The following is a 6,180-nucleotide window of genomic DNA, read 5'->3' on the forward strand; positions in this document are numbered from 1 at the left end:
ATGTTTTAAACATACTGACACTAACCACAGTATTATCAGTCTGTGGGGAGAGGAGATGGAACACCATGTTTTAAACATACTGACACTAACCACAGTATTATCAGTCTGTGGGGAGAGGAGATGGAACACCATGTTTTAAACATACTGACACTAACCACAGTATTATCAGTCTGTGGGGAGAGGAGATGGAACACCATGTTTTAAACATACTGACACTAACCACAGTATTATCAGTCTGTGGGGAGAGGAGATGGAACACCATGTTTTAAACATACTGACACTAACCACAGTATTATCAGTCTGTGGGGAGAGGAGATGGAACACCATGTTTTAAACATACTGACACTAACCACAGTATTATCAGTCTGTGGGGAGACGAGATGGAACACCATGTTTTAAAACATACTGACACTAACCACAGTATTATCAGTCTGTGGGGGAGAGGAGATGGAACACCATGTTTTAAAACATACTGACACTAACCACAGTATTATCAGTCTGTGGGGAGAGGAGATGGAACACCATGTTTTAAACATACTGACACTAACCACAGTATTATCAGTCTGTGGGGGAGAGGAGATGGAACACCATGTTTTAAACATACTGACACTAACCACAGTATTATCAGTCTGTGGGGGAGAGGAGATGGAACACCATGTTTTAAACATACTGACACTAACCACAGTATTATCAGTCTGTGGGGGAGAGGAGATGGAACACCATGTTTTAAAACATACTGACACTAACCACAGTATTATCAGTCTGTGGGGAGAGGAGATGGAACACCATGTTTTAAACATACAGACACTAACCACAGTATTATCAGTCTGTGGGGAGAGAGGAGATGGAACACCATGTTTTAAACATACTGACACTAACCACAGTATTATCAGTCTGTGGGGAGAGGAGGATGGAACACCATGTTTTAAACATACTGACACTAACCACAGTATTATCAGTCTGTGGGGAGAGGAGATGGAACACCATGTTTTAAACATACTGACACTAACCACAGATTATCAGTCTGTGGGGAGAGGAGATGGAACACCATGTTTTAAACATACTGACACTAACCACAGTATTATCAGTCTGTGGGGAGAGGAGATGGAACACCATGTTTTAAACATACTGACACTAACCACAGTATTATCAGTCTGTGGGGGAGAGGAGATGGAACACCATGTTTTAAACATACTGACATAACCACAGTATTATCAGTCTGTGGGGAGAGGAGATGGAACACCATGTTTTAAACATACTGACACTAACCACAGTATTATCAGTCTTGTGGGGAGAGGGAGATGGAACACCATGTTTTAAAACATACTGACACTAACCACAGTATTATCAGTCTGTGGGGAGAGGAGATGGAACACCATGTTTTAATCATACGACACTAACCACAGTATTATCAGTCTGTGGGGAGTGGAGATGGAACACCATGTTTTAAACATACTGACACTAACCACAGTATTATCAGTCTGTGGGGAGAGGAGATGGAACACCATGTTTTAAACATACTGACACTAACCACAGTATTATCAGTCTGTGGGGAGAGGAGATGGAACACCATGTTTTAAACATACTGACACTAACCACAGTATTATCAGTCTGTGGGGAGAGGAGATGGAACACCATGTTTTAATCATACTGACACTAACCACAGTATTATCAGTCTGTGGGGAGAGGAGATGGAACACCATGTTTTAAACATACTGACACTAACCACAGTATTATCAGTCTGTGGGGAGAGGAGATGGAACACCATGTTTTAAACATACAGACACTAACCACAGTATTATCAGTCTGTGGGGGGAGAGGAGATGGAAACACCATGTTTTAAACATACTGACACTAACCACAGTATTATCAGTCTGTGGGGAGAGGAGATGGAACACCATGTTTTAAACATACTGACACTAACCACAGTATTATCAGTCTGTGGGGAGAGGAGATGGAACACCATGTTTTAAACATACTGACACTAACCACAGTATTATCAGTCTGTGGGGAGAGGAGATGGAACACCATGTTTTAAACATACTGACACTAACTACAGTATTATCAGTCTGTGGGGAGAGGAGATGGAATACCATGTTTTAAACATACTGACACTAACCACAGTATTATCAGTCTGTGGGGAGAGGAGATGGAACACCATGTTTTAAACATATTGACACTAACCACAGTATTATCAGTCTGTGGGGAGAGGAGATGGAACACCATGTTTTAAACATACTGACACTAACCACAGGATTATCAGTCTGTGGGGAGAGGAGATGGAACACCATGTTTTAAACATACTGACACTAACCACAGTATTATCAGTCTGTGGGGAGAGGAGATGGAACAATGTTTTAAACATACTGACACTAACCACAGTATTATCAGTCTGTGGGGAGAGGAGATGGAACACCATGTTTTAAACATACTGACACTAACCACAGTATTATCAGTCTGTGGGGGAGAGGAGATGGAACACCATGTTTTAAACATACTGACACTAACCACAGTATTATCAGTCTGTGGGGAGAGGAGATGGAACACCATGTTTTAAACATACTGACACTATACAGTATTATCAGACACACTTTAAATAAAGTATATTTTATACAAAGCCTACATACATGCTTCATAAATCATCTATAAGCCAATGTCATGCAAGCATACTGTATAAGGGTCCTATAACGGGTCTTGGATGTGGTATAACTATCATCCAGAGAGTAAATGCTGTCTCCTAACAGTCAGTATTGGACAATATAGCAGGCGTATCAAGTCCTCAGCACTTTCACTAAAATAAACATTCAGTCATTGGACAATATAGCAGGCGATCAAGTCCTCAGCACTTTCATCAAAATAAAACATTCAGTCATTGGACAATATAGCAGGCGATCAAGTCCTCAGCACTTCATCAAAATAAACATTCAGTCATTGGACAATATAGCAGGCGATCAAGTTATCAGCACTTCATAAAATAATTTGTAGTCCATTGTATTAACTCAGTGTTATAAAACTAACAGTGAATCAACTCTGACCCATTCTCTGGCTTCAAAGTCCAAACTCTGGCGGTAGTTCAATGGTAAACCCGTCCGGGAGGTGTACTCCATCTAGTCACAACCTTATCAATTGGCTGTGAAGCAGGGCCAACCAAGAGAACTATTGTCCGTAATAAACAGTAAAGGTGTAATGTCCATTTTGAGTGAAATCTCTGGGTTGAGTCACCTTAGACCATTGATCAAGAAATTGTTTCTCGAAGAAATACACTACCGGTCAAAAGTTTTAGAACACCTACTCATTCAAGGGTGAAGACATCAAAACTATGAGATAACACATGTTGAATCGTGTAGGAACCAAAAAAGTGTTAAACAAATCAAAACATATTTGATATTCTTCAAGTAGGCACCCTTTGCCTTGATGACAGCTTTGCACACACTTGGCATTTTCTCAACCAGCTTCACCTGGAATGAGTTTCCAACAGTCTTATTGGAGTTCCCACATATGCTGAGCACTTGTTGGCTGCTTTTCCTTCACTTTGCGGTCTGACTCATCCCAAACCATCTCAATTTGGTTGAGGTCGGGTGATTGTAGAGGCCAGGTCATCTGATGCAGCACTCCATCACCCTCCTTCATGGTCAAATAGCCCTTACACAGCCTGGAGGTGTGTTGGGTCATTGTCCTGTTGAAAAACAAATGATAGTCCCACTAAGCCCAAACCAGATGGGATGGTGTATCGCTGCAGAATGCCGAGGTAGCCATGCTGGTTAAGATTTGCCTTGACCTCGAAATAAATCACAGACAGTGTCACCAGCAAAGCACCCCCACACCATAACACCTCCTCCTCCATGCTTCTACGGTGGGAAATACACGCAGAGATCATCCGTTCACCCACATTGTGTCTTACAGAGACATGACGCTTGGAACCAAAAATCTCAAATTTGGACTCCAGACCAAAGGACAGATTTCCACCGGTCTAACGTCCATTGTTCGTGTTTCTTGGCCCAAGCAAATCTTCTTCTTACTGGTGTCCTTTAGTAGTGGTTTCTTGGAGCAAATTGACCACGAAGGCCTGATTCACGCAGTCTTCTCTGAACAATTGATGTTGAGATGTGTCTGTTACTGAACTCTGTGAAGTATATTTGGGCTGCAATTTCTGAGGCTGGTAACTCTAATGAACTTATCCTCTGCAGCAGAGGTAACTCTGGGTCTTCCATTCCTGTGGCGGTCCTCGATGAGAGACAGTTTCACCAATCGCTTGATGGTTTTTGTGACTGCATTTGAAGAAACTTTCAAAGTTCTTGACATTTTCCCGTACTGACTGACCTTCGTGTCTTAAAGTAACGGATTGTCGTTTCTCTTTGCTTATTTGAGCTTTTATTGCCATAATATGGACTTGGTATTTTACCAAATAGGGCTATCTTCTGTGATACTCCTATTTTGTCAACAACTGATTGGCTCAGACGCATTAAGAAGGAAATAAATTCCACAAATTGTCTTTTTTAAGAAAGCACACCTGTTAATTGAAATGCATTCCAGGTGACTACCTAACGAAGCTGGTTGAAAGAATGCCAAGATGTGCAAAGCTGTCATCAAGGCAAAGGATGGCTATTTGAAGAATCTGAAATATTGTAAAATATATTTTTATTTGTTTAACACTTTTTTGGTTGCTACATGATTCCATATGTGTTGTTTCATAGTTGTGATGTCCTTCACTATTAATCTACAATGTAGAAAATAGTAAAAAATAAAGAAAAACCCTTGAATGAGTAGGTGTTCTAAAACTTTTGACCGGTAGTGTATCTCATAAATGACTTCAAGATTTACCTGCCATACGCAACTATCAACTTTCTCCTTGTCACAATGTATTGTAGACCAATTCACAATAAATCACAGGTTTAGACAGGCTCCTCTGCTGTTCAGGGGTACAAAGCTGAGTTACAACCGTAAGTCTGTCAGGTAAGAGAATTGCAATCATAGATGGCCGCATCCCAAATGTTACCCATTCCTCAATAGTGCCCTACTTTTGACCACTACCTAATGGGCCCTGGTCAAAAGTAGTGCACTGATATAGAGGAATAGGTGCATTTGAGATTCAAGCATAACATTTCCAGTGAAAAGGTACATCTCAGCTCCCACAGTAACAAGGTGAGGCTAATCTGAAGTTAGACAGAGTTGATATTTAGATGCTGTCAGAAACAGAATCCATTTCCGGTCTGTGACGTGTGTAATACTCTTATACGGTCGTTTTAATGGCTCGGAGTGAAACTAGTTTCTCCAGTTCACTGGGTCTGGTTGTCGTTTATATATGTCAGAGACTGTCAAAGCCCTAGCTGCCTGCCTGCCTGTGTTGCACGGTTGATCCAGGGTTCAGTTCCAAATGGCACCCTATGCCCTATATCGGTACTACTTTTGACCAAGAGCCCATTATAACTATATAGAATAGGGTGCCATCGGGGACACTACCTAGACTACGTTGTGGCTCTAGAGACATACTTAACCCAAACACACAGATAACACATCAACCTCTCCTTCTCAGCTAAAGACAATTATGCGCAAGACCATTTTTCAAACCACCAATTGCCTGAATAAAAAATGTTTTGCCCGAACAAAAAAAGTTAACAGTTATCATCAGTTCACTGCATCCATGTAAGGCCTGGGATGAACTGAAACAGCACTCCTATTCCCTATAGTGCACTGCTTTGACAGAGCCACGAGGCTCTACATAGGAACAGGGTGCTCATTTGGGACAAAGCCCATTAATCAAACAGTGGTTGTTGACTAGCGTATGGGGACAGAATTCGGTGTGGATCGTTGTCTATCTGTCTGTCTGTCTGAGAGTGTCTAAGAATAGGGAGGGTAGTTTAAGGGATGAACCCTATGGCCTTGATGATGATATTCAGGACAGGGATTTGAGAGAGAGAATAAGAAGTAGAGAGGAGAGATAGGAGAAGGAGAGAGATAACACACACACCTCGTCTAAAATGATGGGTCGATCAATTGTGTTATAATTGGAGTGCCAACATGATGTATTAGCCTATTTCATCCAGGCGCTAGCTGTGTTTTTAAGGCGAACTGCAAGTGTACTAGACATCCCCTCCGTCTCTCCTCGCTCCTCTCTACTGCAACATGAGGTTATTTGTTTGTAGGTTTTATTTGAGATATCCTCGTTTTCATCTCTGGATT

This window comes from Salmo salar, unplaced genomic scaffold (genome assembly GCF_905237065.1).
Source record: "Salmo salar unplaced genomic scaffold, Ssal_v3.1, whole genome shotgun sequence".
Classification (NCBI taxonomy): Eukaryota; Metazoa; Chordata; class Actinopteri; order Salmoniformes; family Salmonidae; genus Salmo; species Salmo salar.